This window comes from Pongo pygmaeus, chromosome 7 (genome assembly GCF_028885625.2).
Source record: "Pongo pygmaeus isolate AG05252 chromosome 7, NHGRI_mPonPyg2-v2.0_pri, whole genome shotgun sequence".
Taxonomy (NCBI): domain Eukaryota; kingdom Metazoa; phylum Chordata; class Mammalia; order Primates; family Hominidae; genus Pongo; species Pongo pygmaeus.
This window is the reverse complement of record NC_072380.2, coordinates 1,473,350-1,491,085: the sequence shown is the minus strand read 5'-3', so window position 1 is coordinate 1,491,085 and position 17,736 is coordinate 1,473,350.

The window sequence follows — 17,736 nt, the reverse complement described above, 5'->3', positions numbered from 1 at the left end:
GATCCCATTTGTCAATTTTGGCTTCTGTTGCCATTGCTTTTGGTGTTTTATTCATGAAGTCTTTGCCCATGCCTATGTCCTGAATTGTATTGCCTAGGTTTTCTTCTAGGATTTTTATGGTTTTAGGTTTTACATTTAAGTCTTTAATCCATCTTGAGTTAATTTTTGTATAAGGTGTAAGGAAGGGGTCCAGTTTGTTTGCTGCATATGGCTAGCCAGTTTTCCCAGCACCATTTATTAAATAGGGAATCCTTTCCCCATTGCTTGTTTTTGTCAGGTTTGTCGAAGATCAGATGGTTGTAGATGTGGCATCACAATTCATTCATCCACAGAAAGACATCTTGGCTGCTTCCAGGTTTTGGCAATTATGAATGTAAACATTTCTGTGCAGGTGTTTGTGTGGACACAAGTTTTCAACTCCTTTGTGTAGACACCAAAGAGCACAATTCCTGGATTGAATGGAAAGTTTAGAAATGTCTAAGCACTGTCCGCGGTCCAGGCCGGGTCGCGCCGATGACAGAGCTGCTCTATCTAAAGTCCTGGATCTGAATCCGTTTTGAGGCCTTGAGAGGGGGCAGCTCAGGAGGGCAGTATGTCTCCAGATGAGACTGATATGTGGATGGACATTTCAACAGGTAAGACTACCCAGTTACCAACTTCAAGGGGTAGTAGTTCTCCTGGTCTAACGTCTGTTGTGGGAATTAGATAGGGATCAAAATTTAGGTCTTTATACTCTGCATATTAATAGCTTCAGTGTAATATTTAGGTTTATGAGACACTGCCAAACTGTCTTCCAAAGTGGCTGCACCATTTTGCATTCCCACCAGCAGCAAACGAGGGCACCTGTTACTCTGCATCCTCATTGGTGTTTGGAGTTGTCAGTGTTTTGAGTAGCAGACATGCTCGTAGGTGTGTAGTGGTGTCTCACTGTGGTTTTAATTTGCATTTGCCTGTTGGCATGTGATGTCCTTTTCATATGCTTTATTTGCCTTCTGGATATTTTCTTGGTGAGGTGTCTCCTTAGGTCTTCGTCTATTATTACTATTATTATTATTATTATTATTATTTTGAGATGGAGTTTTGCTCTGTCACCCAGGCTGGAGTGCAATGGCATGATCTTGGCTCACTGCAACGTCTCTCTCCCGGGTTCAAGCGATTCTCCTGCCTCAGCCTCCTGAGTAGCTGGGATTACAGGCGCTCGCCACCACACCCAACTAATTTTCATATTTTTAGTAGAGACAGGGTTTCACCATGTTGGCCAGGCTGATCTTGAACTCCTGACCTCAGGTGATGTTCCTGCCTCAACCTCCCAAAGTGCTGGGATTACAGGCGTAAGCCACCGCACCTCCTTGCCAATTTTTTAATTTGGTTATTTGTTTTCTTACTGTTGAGTTTTAAGAGCTCTTTGTGTATTTTGGATGCCAGTCTTTTATTAGATAAATGTTTTGCAAATATTTTTTCCCAGTCTGTGGTTTGTCAGTTCATTTTCTGAACCCAGTCTTTCAATGAATAGATGGGTTTTAAAATTTTAATGAATTCAAACTTATCAATCCTTTGTTTAATGGATTATGCCTTTGGTGTTGTATCTAAAAGATCACCACCAAACTAGAGGTCACCTAGATGTTCTCCTATGTTATCTTCTGGAAGTTTTCTAGCTTTACATTTTACATTTAGGTCTATGATCTATTTTTTATTTTAAAATTTTCTATATTTTTACTTTTTATTTTTTTGAGACAGCGTCTTGCTGTGTCATCCATGCTGGAGTACAGTGGTGTGATCTTGGCTTACTGCAGCCTCGACCTCCTGGGCTCAAGCGATCCTCCTGCTCATCCTCCCAAGTAGCTGGGACTATAGGTGCCGCCACTACACCTGGCTAATTGTGTTTATTTTTTGTAGAGTCAGGGTCTCTCTATGTTGCCCAAGCTGGTCTCAAATTCCTGGGCTCCAGTGATTCTCCCACCTCAAACTCCCAAAGTGCTGGGATTACAGGAGTGAACCACTGTGCCAGCCAGACCATGATCCATTGTTAATAAGACTTTTTGTGAAAGGTCTAAAGTCTAAAACTAGATTCTTTTTTTTTTGCCTGTGGCTGTCCAGCTGTTCTAGCACTATTTGTTTAAAAAACGATCTTTTCAGCACTGACTTGCATTTGTTCCTTTGTCAAAGATCAGTTGACTACATTCATGTGGGTCTGTTTCTGGGTTCTCAATTCTGTTTCATTGATTTGGTCTGTTATTTAGCAAATCATACACCATCCTGATTGCTGTGGTGTTAGAGTCAGACTCGAAGCTGGGAAGTGTCACTCCTCTGACTTTGTTTTCCTCCCTCCATATTTTGTTGGCTATTCTGGGTCTTTGCCTCTCCATATAAACTTTAGAATCCGTTTGTCAACAGCCACGAGGTAACTTACTGGGATTTTTATTGCAATTGCATTAAACATGTTTTGAAATTTCAGATTCCAATTGTTAATGGCTTCTATGTAAGAAAGCAATTGATTTTTCATATTAACTTTTTATCCTGCAACCCAGCTGTAATACTTTTGGTTCTATGAGTGTTTTTTTTTTGTTGTTTCTTTGGTATTTTCTACAGACAGTTGTCATCTGCAAACAAAGACAGATTTTTACTGTCTTCCCAATGCGTGTGCCTTGTCTTTCCTTTCCTTGCTTTCATTGTGTTAGCTGGGATCTTCAGTGTGATGATGAACAGTAGTGGTGAGAGGGACGTTCCTGCCCTGTTCCTCATCCTACTGGGGAGCCTTCGAGTTTCTCATAATTAAATATGGTGCTTGTTGTAGGCTTTTGCAGATGCAGATGTTCTTTTTTTTTTTTGAGACGGAGTCTCGCTCTGTCGCCCAGGCTAGAGTGCAGTGGCTAGATCTTGGCTAACTGCAAGCTCCGCCTCCCGGGTTCACGCCATTCTCCTGCCTCAGCCTCCCTAGTAGCTGGGACTACAGTTGCCCGCCACCACGCCAGGCTAATTTTTTGTATTTTTAGTAGAGACGGGGTTTCACCATGTTAGCCAGGATGGTCTCGATCTCCTGACCTCGTGATCCACCCTCCTTGGCCTCCCAAAGTGCTGGGATTGCAGGCGTGAGCCACTGCGCCCGGCCGATGTTCTTTATCAAGTTGAGAAAGTTGTCTGTATTCCGAGTTTGCTGAGAGTCTTCACTGTGAATGGTGTTGGGTTCTGCCAAATGATTTTTCTGTATCTACTGATATCATTTATGATTTTTTTTCTTTAGCCTGTTGATGTGGTGATTACATTAATTGATTTTCAGATGTTTATAACAGTCTTGTGTACTGGGGATACATCCCTCTTGGTTGTGGTATACAATTCTTTTTACATATTGTTGGGCTTGATATTTTTGGGTTTTTCTTTTTTTGAGGATTTTGCATCTATGTTCCTGAGAGATACTGATTTTAGAATTTCTTTCGTTTAATATCTTTGTTTGGCTTTGGTTTTAGGGGAATCCTGGCCTCAGAATGAGTTAGGAAGTAGTACCTCTGCTTCTGTTTTCTAAAAGACATTATGGAGAATTGGTGTGATTCTTACAGTTACTGGTGAGTTTGGTGGAACTCACCAGTGATCTCATCTGGGATGGGTGCTTTCTGTTTGGGAAGGAGGTTATTTATTTAATTTCTTTAATAAATACAGTCCTATTCAGAATATATGTTTCCACTCAGGTGGGTTTTGTTGGATTGTATCTTCCTAGGAATTGGTCCATTTCGTCTAAGTTATCAAATTTATAGACATTAAGTTGTTTATACAATTCTTCTTTATTTTTTTTGAAACAGGTTCTCTCTCAGTCACCCAGGCTGGAATGCAGGGGTGTAATCACAGCTCACTGCAGCCTTGACCTAGCAGCTGGGACTACAACTATTATATCAGGTGCATGCACCAGAATCAGGTGCATGCTACTATATATACCAGGCTAATTTTTTTTTTAAATTATACTTTAAGTTCTGAGGCACATGTGCAGAACATGCAGTTTTGTTACATAGGTATACATGTGCCATGGTGGTGTCTGCATCCATCGACCCATCATCTACATTAGGTGTTTCTCCTAATGCTATCTATCCCCTAGCCCCCACCCACCGACAGGCCCTGGTGTGTGATGTTCCCCTCCCTGTGTCCATGTGCTCTCATTGTTCATCTCCCACTTATGAGTAAGAACATGCAGTGTTTGGTTTTCTGTTCTTGTGTTAGTTGCTGAGAATGATGGTGTCCAGCTTCATCCCTGTCCCTGCAAATGACATTAACTCATCCTTTTTTATGGCTGCATATTATTCCATGGTATATGTGTCACATTTTCTTTATCCAGTCTATCATTTATGGGCATTTTGGTTAGTTCCAAGTCTTTGCTATTGTGAATAGTGCTGCAATAAACATACATGTGCATACATCTTTATAGTAGAATGATGTATAATCCTGTGGGTATATACCCAGTAATGGGATTGCTGGGTTAAATGCTATTTCTGGTTCTAGATCCTTCAGGAATCACTACAGTATCTTCCACAATGGTTGAACTAATTTACACTCCCACCAACAGTGTAAAAGCGTTCCTATTTCTCCACATCCTCTCTGGTATCTGTTGTTTCCTGACTTTTTAATGATCACTGTTCTAACTGGCGTGAGATGGTATTTCATTGTGGCTTTGATTTGCATTTCTCCAGTGACCAGTGATGGTGAGCTTTTTTTCATATGTTTTTTGGCTGCATAAATGTCTTCTTTTGAGAAGTATCTGTTCATATCTCCTACCTTTTGATGGAGTGATTTGTTTTTTTCTTGTAAATTTGTTGAAGTTCTTTGTAGATTCTGGATATTAGCCCTTTGTTATATGGATAGATTGCAAAAATTTTCTGCCATTCTGTAGGTTGCCTATTCACTCTGATGATAGGTTCTTTTGCTGTGCAGAAGCTCTTTAGTTTAATTAGATCCCATTTGTCAATTCTGGCTTTTGTTGCTCTTGCTTTTGGTGTTTTATTCATGAAGTCTTTGCCCATACCTATGTCCTGAGTGGTGTTGCCTACGTTTTCTAGGATTTTTATGGTTTTAGGTTTTACGTTTAAGTCTTTAATCCATCTTGAGTTAATTTTTGTATAAAGTGTAAGGAAGGGGTCCAGTTTCAGTTTTCTGCATATGGCTAGGCAGTTTTCCTAGCACTATTTATTTAATAGGGAATCCTTTCCCCATTTCTTGTTTTTGTCAGGTTTGTCAAAGATCAGATGGTTGTAGATGTGTGGTGTTACTTCTGAGGTCTCTGTTCTGTTCCATTGGTCTATATCTCTGTTTTGGTACCAGTACCATGCTGTTTTGGTTACTGTAGCCTTGTAGTATAGTTTGAAGTCAGGTAGCGTGATACCTCCAGCTTTGTTCTTTTGGATTAGGATTGACTTGGCAATGCGGGCTTTTTTTCTGGTTCCATATGGACTACTTTAAAATAGTGTTTTCCAGTTCGGTGAGGAAAGTCATCGGTAGCTTGATGGGGATGGCATTGAATCTGTAAATTACATTGGACAGTATGGCCATTTTCACGATATTGATTCTTCCTACCCATGAGCATGGAACGTTCTTCCATTTGTTTTTATCCTCTTTTATTTCCTTGAGCAGTGGTTTGTAGTTCTCCTTGAAGAGGTCCTTCACATCCCTTGTAAGTTGGATTCCTATGTATTTTAATCTCTTGGTAGCAATTGTGAATGAGAGGTCACTCATGATTTGGCTCTCTGTCTGTTATTGGTGTATAGGAATGCTTGTGATTTTTGCACATTGATTTTGTATCCTTGGACTTTGCTGGAGTTGCTTATCAGCTTAAGGAGATTTTGGGCTGAGACGATGGGGTTTTCTAAATATACAGTCATGTCATCTGCAAACAGAGACAATTTGACTTCCTCTTTTCCTAATTGAGTACCCTTTATTTCTTTCTCTTACCTGATTGCCCTGGTCGGAACTTCCAATACTATGTTGAATAGGAGTGGTTAGAGAGGGAATCCTTGTCCTGTGCTGGTTTTCTTTTCTTTTCTTTTCTTTTTTTTTTAATTATACTTTAAGTTTTAGGGTACATGTGCACAACGCACAGGTTTGTTACATATGTATACATGTGCCATGTTGGTGTGCTGCACCCATTAACTTGTCATTTAGCATTAGGTATATCTCCTAATGCGATCCCTCCCCCTTCCCCCCACCCCACAACAGGCCCCAGTGTGTGATGTTGCCCTTCTTGTATCCATGTGTTCTCATTTTTCAGTTCCCACCTATGGGTGAGAACATGCGGTGTTTGGTATTTTGTCCTTGCCATAGTTTGCTGAGAATGATGGTTTCCAGCTTCATCCATATCCCTACAAAGGACATGAACTCATCATTTTTTATGGCTGCATAGTATTCCATGGTGTAGATGTGCCACATTTTCTTAATCCAGTCTATCATTGTTGGACATTTGGGTTGGTTCCAAGTCTTTGCTATTGTGAATAGTGCCGCAGTAAACATACATGTGCATGTGTCTTTATAGCAGCATGATTTATAATCCTTTGGGTATATACCCAGTAATGGGATGGCTGGGTCAAATGGTATTTCTAGTTCTAGATCCCTGAGGAATCGCCACACTGACTTCCACAAGGGTTGAACTAGTTTACAGTCCCACCAACAGTGTAAAAGTGTTCCTATTTCTCCACATCCTCTCCAGCACCTGTTGTTTCCTGACTTTTTAATGATCGCCATTCTAACTGGTGTGAGATGGTATCTCATTGTGGTTTTGATTTGCATTTCTCTGATGGCCAGTGATGATGAGCATTTTTTCATGTGTCTTTTGGCTGCATAAATGTCTTCTTTTGAGAAGTGTCTGTTCATATCCTTTGTCCACTTTTTGATGGGGTTGTTTTTTTCTTGTAAATTTGTTGGAGTTCATTGTAGATTCTGGATATTAGCCCTTTGTCAGATGAGTAGATTGCAAAAATTTTCTCCCATTCTGTAGGTTGTCTGTTCACTCTGATGGTAGTTTCTTTTGCTGTGCAGAAGCTCTTTAGTTTAATTAGATCCCATTTGTCAATTTTGGCTTTTGTTGCCATTGCTTTTGGTGTTTTAGACATGAAGTCCTTGCCCATGCCTATGTCCTGAATGGTATTGCTTAGGTTTCCTTCTAGAGTTTTTATGGTTTTAGGTCTAACATGTAAGTCTTTAATCCATCTTGAATTAATTTTTGTATAAAGTGTAAGGAAGGGATCCAGTTTCAGCTTTCTACATATGACTAGCCAGTTTTCCCAGCACCATTTATTAAATAGGGACTCCTTTCCCCATTTCTTGTTTTTGTCAGGTTTGTCAAAGATCTGATAGTTGTAGATATGTGGCATTATTTCTGAGGGCTCTGTTCTGTTCCATTGGTCTATATCTCTGTTTTGGTACAAGTACCATGCTGTTTTGGTTACTGTAGCCTTGTAGTATAGTTTGAAGTCAGGTAGTGTGATGCCTCCAGCTTTGTTCTTTTGGCTTAGGGTTGACTTGGCAATGCGGGCCCTTTTAAGGTTCCATATGAACTTTAAAGTAGTTTTTTCCAATTCTGTGAAGAAAGTCATTGGTAGCTTGATGGGGATGGCATTGAATCTATAAATTACCTTGGGCAATATGGCCATTTTCATGATATTGATTCTTCTACCCCTGAGCATGGAATGTTCTTCCATTTGTTTTTATCCTCTTTTATTTCATTGAGCAGTGGTTTGTAGTTCTCCTTGAAGAGGTCCTTCACATCCCTTGTAAGTTGGATTCCTAGGTATTTTATTCTCTTTGAAGTAATCGTGAATGGGAGTTCACTCATGATTTGGCTCTCTCTGTTTGTCTGTTTTTGGTGTATAAGAATGCTTGTGATTTTTGCACATTGATTTTGTATCCTGAGACTTTGCTGAAGTTGCCTATCAGCTTAAGGAGATTTTGGGCTGAGACAATGGGGTTTTCTAGATATACAATCATGTCATCTGCGAACAGGGACAATTTGACTTCCTTTTTTCCTAATTGAATACCGTTTATTTCTTTTTTTGGTCTAAAATTCTCTTTTTTTTCTTGTGTCTCTGCCAGGCTTTGGTATCAGGTTGATGCTGGCCTCATAAAATGAGTTAGGGAGGATTCCCTCTTCTTCTATTGATTGGAATAGTTTCAGAATGGATGGTACCAGCTCCTCCTTGTACCTCTGGTAGAATTTGGCTATGAATCCATCTGGTCCTGGACTTTTTTTGGTTGGTAAGCTATTAATTATTGCCTCAATTTCAGAGCCTGTCATTGGTCTATTCAGAGATTCAACTTCTTCCTGGTTTAGTCTTGGGAGAATGTATGTGTCCAGGAATTTATCTATTTCTTCTAGATTTTCTAGTTTATTTGCATAGAGGTGTCTATAGTATTCTCTGATGGTAGTTTGTATTTCTGTGGGATCGGTGGTGATATCCCTTTTATCATTTTTTATTGTCTGTTTGATTCTTCTCTCTTTTCTTCTTAGTCTTGCTAGCGGTCTATCAATTTTGTTGATCTTTTCGAAAAACCAGCTCCTGGATTCATTGATTTTTTGAAGGGTTTTTTTTGTGTCTCTATTTCCTTCAGTTCTGCTCTGATCTTAGTTATTTCTTGCCTTCTGCTAGCTTTTGAATGTGTTTGCTCTTGCTTCTCTAGTTCTTTTAATTGTGACGTTAGGGTGTCAATTTTAGATCTTTCCTGCTTTCTCTTGTGGGCATTTAGGGCTATAAATTTCCCTCTACACACTGCTTTGAATGTGTCCCAGAGATTCTGGTATGTTGTGTCTTTGTTCTCGTTGGTTTCAAAGAACATCTTTATTTCTGCCTTCATTTAATTATGTACCCAGTAGTCATTCAGGAGCAGGTTGCTCAGTTTCCATGTAGTTGAGTGGTTTTGAGTGAGTTTCTTAATCCTGAGTTCTAGTTTGATTGCACTGTGGTCTGAGAGACAGTTTGTTATAATTTCTCTTCTTTTACATTTGCTGAGGAGTGCTTTACTTCCAATTATGTGGTCAATTTTGGAATAGTTGTGGTGTGGTGCTGAAAAGAATGTGTATTCTGTTGATTTGGGGTGGAGAGTTCTGTAGATGCATCAACTAATGAGCAAAATAACCAGCTAACATCATAATGACAGGATCAAATTCACACATAACAATATTAACCTTAAATGTAAATGGGCTAAATGCCCCAATTAAAAGACACAGACTGGCAAATTGGATACAGAGTCAAGACCCATCAGTGTGCTGTATTCAGGAGACCCATCTCACCTGCAGAGACACACATAGGCTCAAAATAAACAGAGGGAGGAATATTAACGAAGAAAATGGAAAACAAAAAAAGGCAGGGGTTGCAATCCTAGTCTCTGATAAAACAGACTTTAAACCAACAAAGATCAAAAGAGACAAAGAAGGCCATTACATAATGGTAAAGGGATCAATTCAACGAGAAGAACTAGCTAGCCTAAATATATATGCACCCAATACAGGAGCACCCAGATTCATAAAGCAAGTCCTTAGAGACCTACAAAGAGACTTAGACTCCCACATGATAATAATGGGAGACTTTAACACCCCACTATCAACATTAGACAGATCAATGAGACAGAAATTTAACAAGGATATCCAGGAATTCAACTCAGCTCTGCACCAAGCAGACCTAATAGACGTCTTGTGCTGGTTTTCAAAGGGAATGCTTACAGTTTTTGGTCATTCAGCATGATATTGGCTGTGGGTTTGTCATAAAAAGCTCTTATTATTTTGAAATACATTCCATCAATACCTAGTTTATTGAGAGCTTCTAGCATGAAGGGCTGTTGAATTTTCTTGAAAGCCTTTTCTGCATCTATTGAGCTAATCATGTGGTTTTTGTCATTGGTTCTGTTTGTGATGAATTACGTTTATTGATTTGCATTTGTTGAACCAGGCTTGCATCCCAGGGATGAAGCCGACTTGATCGTAGTGGATTAACTTTTTAATGTGCTGCTGGATTCAGTTTGCCAGTATTTTATTGATGATTTTTCTATCGATGTTTATCAGGGATATTGACCTGAAATTTTCTTTTTTTGTTGTGTCTCTGCCAGGTTTTGGTATCAGGATGATGCTGGCCTCATAAAATGAGTTAGGGAGGATTCCCTCTTTTTCTATTGTTTTGAATAGTTTCAGAAGGAATAGTACCTGCTCCTCTTTGTACCTCTGGTAGAATTCGGCTGTGAATCTGTCTGGTCCTTGACTTCTTTTGGTTGGTAGGCTATTAATTACTGCCTCAATTTCAGAACTTGTTATTGGTCTATTCAGGGATTTGACTTCTTCCTGGTTTAGACTTGGGAGAGTGTATGTGTCCCAGAATTTATCCATTTCTTGTAGATTTTCTAGTTTATTTGCATAGAGGTGTTCATAGTAGTCTCTGATGTTAGTTTGTATTTCTGTGGGATCAGTGGTGATATTTCCTTTATCATTTTTTATTGCGTCTATTCGATTCTTCTCTCTTCTTTATTAGTCTTGCTAGCAGTCTATCTATTTTGTCAATCTTTTCAAAAAACCAGCTCCTGGATTCATTTTTTTGAAGGCGTTTTCATGTCTCTATGTCTTTCATTTCTGCTCTGATCTTAGTTATTTCTTGTCCCTGCTAGCTTTTGAATGTGTTTGCTCTTGCTTCTCTAGTTCTTTTAATTGTGATATTAGGGTGTCGATTTTAGATCTTTGCTGCTTTGTCTTGTGGGCATTTAGTGTTACAAATTTCCCTCTAGGCTGGGTGCAGTGGCTCACACCTGTAATCCTAGTACTTTGGGAGGCTGAAGTGGGTGGATCACAAGTTCAGGAGATCGAGACCATCCTGGCTAACACGGTGAAACCCTGTCTCTACTAAAAATACAAAAAAATTAGCTGGGCATGGTGGCAGGCGCCTGTAGTCCCAGCTACTCGGGAGGCTGAGGCAGGAAAATGGTGTGAACCTGGGAGGCAGAGCTTGCAGTGTGAGCTGAGATTGCACCACTGAACTCCAGCATGGGGGCGACAGAGCAAGACTCTGTCACAAAAAAAAAAAAAAAAAAACAACAATTCACCTCTAAACACTGCCTTAAATATGTCCCATAGATTCTGGTACGTTGTCTTTGTTCTCATTGGTTTCAAGGAACATCTTTATTGCTACCTTAATTTCGTTATTTACCCAGTAGTCATTCAGGAGCAGGTTTTCCAGTTTCCATGTAGTTCTGTGGTGCAGTTTTTTTTTTTTTTTGAGATGGAGTTTCGCTCTTGTTGCCCAGGCTAGAGTGCAATGGTGTGATCTCAGCTCACTGCAACTTCTGCCTCCCTGGGTTCCAGCAATTCTCCCATGTTAGCCTCCCAAGTAGCTGGGATTGCAGGCATGTGCCACCACATCCAGCTAAGTTTGTATTTTTTTTTTTTTTTTTTTTTTTAGTAGAGACGGGGTTTCTCCACGTTGGTCAGGTTTGTCTCGAACTCCCGACCTCAGGTGATCTGCCCACCCCGGGCCTCCCAAAGTGCTGGGATGACAGGCATGAGCCACTACGCTTGGCCATGGAGTGAATTTCTTAATCCTGAGTTCTAATTTGATTGCACTGTGGTTGGAGAGACTGTTATGATTTCTATCCTTTTGGATTTGCTGAGGAGTGTTTTACTTCCAATTATGTGGTTAATTTTAGAATAAGTATAATGAGATGCTGAGAAGAATGTATATTCTATTGATTTGGGGTGGAGAGTTCTGTAGATGTCTATTAGGTCCGCTTGATCCAGAGCTGAGTTCAGGTCCTGAATATCCTAGTTAATTTTCTGTCTCATTGATCTGTCTAATATTGACAGTGGAGTGTTAGACTCCCACACAATAATATGGGAGATTGTAAGTCTGTTTGTAGGTCTCTAAGAACTTGCTTTATGAATCTGGGTGCTCCTGTATTGGGTGCATATATATTTAGGATAGTTAGCTCTTCTTGTTGAATTGATCCCTTTACCATTATGTAATGCCTTTCTTTGTCTCTTTTGATCTTTGTTGGTTTAAAGTCTGTTTTATCAGAGACTAGGATTGCAACCACTGCCTTTTTTTGCTTTCCATTTTCTTCGTTAATATTCCTCCATCTGTTTATTTTGAGCCTATGTGTGTCTCTGCAGGTGAGATGGGTCTCCTGAATACAGCACACTGATGGGTCTTGACTACTGTATCCTATTTGCCAGTCTGTGTCTTTTAATTGGGGCATTTAGTCCATTTACATTTAAGGTTAATATTGTTATGTGTGAATTTGATCCTGTCATTGTGATGCTAGTTGGTTATTTTGCCCGTTAGTTTATGCAGTTTCTTCATAGTGTTGATGGTCTTTATAATTTTTTTTTTTTTTGAGATGGAGTCTCACTCTGTTGCCCAGGCTGGAGTGCAGTGGTGCAATCTCGGCTCACTGCAAGCTCCACCTCCTGGGTTCACGCCATTCTGCCTGAGCCTCCCGAGTAGCTGGGACTTCAGACGCCCGCCACCATGCCCGGCTAATTTTTTTGTATTTTTAGTAGAGACGGGTTTCACTGTGTTAGCCAGGATGGTCTCAATCTCCTGACCTCATGATCTGCCTGTCTCGGCCTCCCAAAGTGCTGGGATTACAGGTGTGAGCCACTGCACCTGGCTACAATTTAGTATGTTTTTGCAGTGGCTGGTACCGGTGGTTCCTTTCTATGTTTGTTGCTTCCTTCAGGAGCTCTTGTAAGGCAGGCCTGGTGATGACATTATCTCTCAGCATTTGCTTGTCTGTAAAGGATTTTATTTATCCTTTGCTTATGAAACTTAGTTTGGCTGCATATGAAATTCTGGTTGAAAATTCTTTAAGAATGTTGAACATTGGCCCCCACTCTCTTCTGGCTTGTAGGGTTTCTGCAGAGAGATCCACTGTTAATCTGATGGGCTTCCCTTTGTGGGTAACCTGACCTTTCTCTCTGGCTGCCCTTAACATTTTTTCCTTCATTTCAACCTTGGTGAATCTGATGATTATGTGCCTTGGGGTTGCTCTTCTCCAGGAGTATCTTTGTCATGTTCTCTGTATTTCCTGAATTTGAATGTTGGCCTGTCTTGCTAGGTTGGGGAAGTTCTCCTGGATAATATCCTGAAGAGTGTTTTACAACTTGGTTCCATTCTCCCTGTCACTTTCAGGTACACTAATCAAACTTAGATTTGGTCTTTTCACATAGTCCCGTATTTCCTGGAGGCTTCGTTTGTTCGTTTTCATTCTTTTTTCTCTGATCTTGTCTTCTCACTTTATTTCATTAAGTTGATCTTTAATCTCTGATATCCTTTCTTCCATTTGATCGATTTAGCTATTGATACTTGTGTATACTTCACAAAGTTCTCGTGCTGCAGTCTTCAGCTCCATCAGGTCATTTATGTTCTTCTCTACACTGGTTATTCTAGTTAGCAATTCCTCTAACCTTTTTTCCAGGTTCTTAGCTTCCTTGCTTTGGGTTAGAACATGCTCCTTTAGCTCAGAGGAGTTTATTACCCACCTTCTGAAGCCTACTTCTGTCAGTTCATCAAACTCATCTCTGTCCAGTTTTGTTCCCTTGCTGGCGAGGAGTTGTGATCCTTTGTAGAAGAGGCGTTATGGCTTTTGGAATTTTCAGCCTTTTTGCACAAGTTTCTTCCATCTTCATGGATTTCTCTACCTTTGGTCTTTGATGCTGGTGACCTTTGGATAGGGTTTTTGTGTGGCCATCGTTTTTGTTGATGTTGATGCTATTGCTTTCTGTTTGTTAGTTTTCTTCTAACCATCAGGCCCCTCTGCTGCAGGTCTGCTGGAGTTTGCTGGAGATCCACTCCAGACTCTGTTTGCCTGAGTATTGCCAGCAGAGGCTGCAGAACAGCAAAGATTGCTGCCTGTTCCTTCCTTTGGAAGCTTCATCCCAGAGGAGCACGAGCCAGATGCCAGCCAGAGCTCTCCTGTATGAGGTGTCTGTTGGCCCCTACTGGGAGGTTTCTCACAGGCAGGATACACAATGGTCAGGGACCCACTTGAGGAGGCAGTCTGACCCTTAGCAGAAACTTGAGTGCTGTGCTGGGAGATCTGCTGTTGTCTTCACAGCTGCCAGGCAGGAATGTTTAATTCTGCTGAAGCTGCACCCACAGCCGCCCCTTCCCCCGGGTGCTCTGTCCCAGTGAGTTGGGGGTTTTATCTATAAGCCCCTGACTGGGGCTGCTGCCTGTTTTTCAGAGATGACCTGCCCAGAGAGGAGGAATCTAGAGAGGCAGTCTGGCCACAGTGGCCTTGCTGAGCTGCGGTGGGCTTGCCCAGTTTGAACTTCCCAGAGGCTTTGATTACATGGTGAGGGTAAAACTGCCTACTCAAGCCTCAGCAATGGTGGGCACCCCTGCCCCCACCAAGCTCGAGCATTTCAGGTCGACCTCAGACTGCTGTGCTGGCAGCGAGAATTTCAAGCCAGTGGATCTTAGCTTGCTGGGCTCCTTGGGGGTGGGACCCACCGAGCCAGACCACTGGGCTCCCTGGCTGCAGCCCCCTTTCCAGGAGAGTGAACGGTTCTGCCTCGCTGGCATTCCAGGCGCCACTGGGGTATGGGAAAAAAAATCTCCTGCAGGTAGCTCGGTGTCTGCCCCAACAGGCTGCCCAGTTTTGTGCTTGAAACCCAGGGCCCTGGTGGCGTAGGCATTGGAGTGAATCTCCTGGTCTGCGGGTGCAAAGACCACGGGAGCAGTGCGGCATCCGGGCCAGAGTGCACCGTTTCTCACAGCAGAGTTCCTTATGGCTTCCCTTGGGTAGGGGAGAGAATCCCCCGACCCCTTGCGCTTCCTGGGTGAGGCGACGCCCCGCCCTGCTTCAGCTCGCCCTCCATGGGCTGCACCCACCGTCCAACCGGTCCCAGTGGGATGAACCGGGTACCTCAGTTGGAAATGCAGAGATCACCCGCCTTCTGCGTCAAACTTGCTGGGAGCTGCAGACCGGAGCTGTTCGTATTCAGCCATCTTGCCAGCGAATCCCCACCAGCCTAATTTTTTTTTTTTTTTTTAATTTTTAGTAGAGATGGAGTCTCACTATGTTACATAAGCTGGTCTCAAACTCCTGGCCTCAAGCAATCCTCCTGCCCTAGTCTTTGAAAGTGCTGGGATTACAGGTGTCAGCCTCCACATCCAGCCCTATGATTTTCTTTTGTTATCCTTTTAATGTTCATGGATCTGTAGTAATGTTTTTTCTTTCATTTCTAATATTGGTAAGTTGTGTCATCTCTCTTTTTTTTCTTGCTTAGCTTGGCTGGTGGCTTATCAATTTTATTGATCTTTTCAAAGCACTGGCTTTTGATTACATTATTTTTCTCTATTTCCTATTTTCAATTTTATTGATTTCTGCTCTAATTTTTATTATTTCTATTCCTGTGCTTACTTTGGATTTAATTGCCTCCTAAGGTGGAAATCTAAATGATTGGTTTTAGATCATTCTTTGCTAATACAGGCGCTGAATGCTATGAATTTCTTCCAGGCACTGCTTTTGCTGCATCTCACAAATTTACATATATTGTGTTGTTATTTTCATTTAGTTTAAATATTTTTAAATTTCTTTTGAGACTTCTTTGTAGATCCATGTGTTATTAGAAGTGCATTGCTTAATCTCCACATGTTTTGGGATTTTCCACCTATCTTTCTCTTACTGATTTCTAGTTTAACTCCGTTGTGGAATTGAGAGTTCATACATTGTATGACTCTATTCTTTTACATCTGTTATGGTGTGTTTCATAGCCCAGAGTGTAGCTTGGGAAGCATGTGTGTTCTGCTGTAGTTGGATGAAGTAGGGTGTTAGGTGTTCATTATAGCTAGGTAACCAGTGGTGCTTCTTTTACATTTTTAAGGTGTGTTTCGTAGCCCAGAGTGTAGCTTGAGAAGCATGTGTGTTCTGATGCAGTTGGACGAAGTAGGGTGTTAGGTGTTCATTATAGCTAGGTAACCAGTGGTGCTTCTTTTACATCTGTTAAGGTGTGTTTCGTAGCCCAGAGTGTAGCTTAGGAAGCATGTATGTTCTGCTGTAGCTGGATGAAGTAGGGTGTTAGGTGTTCATTATAGCTAGGTAACCAGTGATGCTGTTGAGGTCAGCTATGTCCTCAGTATCTGTCAGTTACTGGTAGACAGGTGCTGAGCTCTCTAACCGCCACAGTGGATTTCTCTTTCTTTGTAGTTCTGCTGGTTTTCGTGTCACTTGACACTGTTTTTAGGCACAGGCACGTTGAGCACTGTCATGCCTTTGTGGAGAACTGGCCTCTTTATCATTATGTCATGTCCTTCTGTGTCCTGGAGGAGACTCCTTGTCTGAAGGGTGCCCTGTCTGGTGTTAATGCAGTGACCGCAGCTTTCTTTGGATTAGTGTTATCACAGTATACCCTGCTCCATGGCACTACTTTTAATCCGTGTCTTCATATTTATAGTGCTTTTCTGGTAGACAGCATGTTGTTGGGTCTCTTTTTTAAAAAGTCCTGTGCTCAAGCGATCCTCTCACTTTGGCCTCCCAAAGTGTTGGGATTACAGGTGCGAGCCACCATACCCGGCCTCCCCCTTTTTTAATACAAAAGTGCTATTGATGGAATGGTAAGGTGTGGGGGGAGGGGAAGCTTTCTCTTATCCTATGATTGGGTCTCAGTCTTTCAGTGAGCCTGTGCCCTGAGGTCTGATCTTTTTAAATCCTTCCCAGTCACCCCTCCCCACCCCTGCCTTAGGATGGCTAGAGGGGGCTGGCATTGGGTCTTTCCCTTCCCCTAGATATGTCAGACTCTGGCAAATCCCAAGTCTGTCTGTTAGACTTTGGTAGGATACTTTCACTTGAGGGCCTTTTTTTAAGGTGAACAGATGCTCTGGGCATATTTCAGAATGGCTACTTTCCCCCCACCTGCTGGAAACACAAGGGCGTTTTTCTCTGATCTACACCCTGAGAACCTGGGGGGGGGGGGTTCCTTGGGGTAAAGCTCACAAAGTGTGGGAGGCGTCCTAAGACTGGGCCCCCTAGAGTTTTCAATCCTCAGGTTTGTCCATGTTGAGCTTCTGGGTTTGTCAGCCACGGGTCAGGCTTCCCCAGCCCAGCACAGGTCCCCACAGAGGTTTCTGTACCTGGGCATCTGCTCAGTGGGTTGTGAGTCTCTGTGTCAGTCTCTCTCATTCTGGGGGAGCTGTTTGCCCTGTGACATTCATTCTGATAAGAATCTACAAAGAATTGCTGATTTTCAGCTTGTTCCACTTTTTCTTGTTGTGAGGACAGAATGCTGTATGAGAAACCAGAAATTCTCATGCACTGGTCTCTTGGTTTTTAATTAAAAGATTCTATAAATTATCTTGTTATAATTTAAAATGAATTCCATAGTAGTTTATTTGTACTTTTACTGACTTCTGGGAAAATAATGTTTGACCACATGAGGATGAAGGTATAAAGTTTCAAATGAAAGGCCAAGTAAATTAAAATATTTATTGAAGGGCTATGGGATTAAAAAAGAAAAACATATAAAGCTTTGCTTTTGCTGGTTATAAGTGTATCTTGAAAAGAAATACAATAAAGGAAAGACATGAAAAACAATGCATGAAACACAATCCTGATGTGCACTGGTGGAGGGTCGTCCTCAAGAGCTGCACTGTGCTCCTGGGGAGACTGGAGAGCAATACTCAGAGTATCCAGGAAAGGAGTGCATAGAAAGAAGGTGCAGAGACATGAGGCAGCAGGATTTCTCACTGAGGGGCCTGAGACTAGCTGCTCACAGGCAAGAGAAAGAAGGGC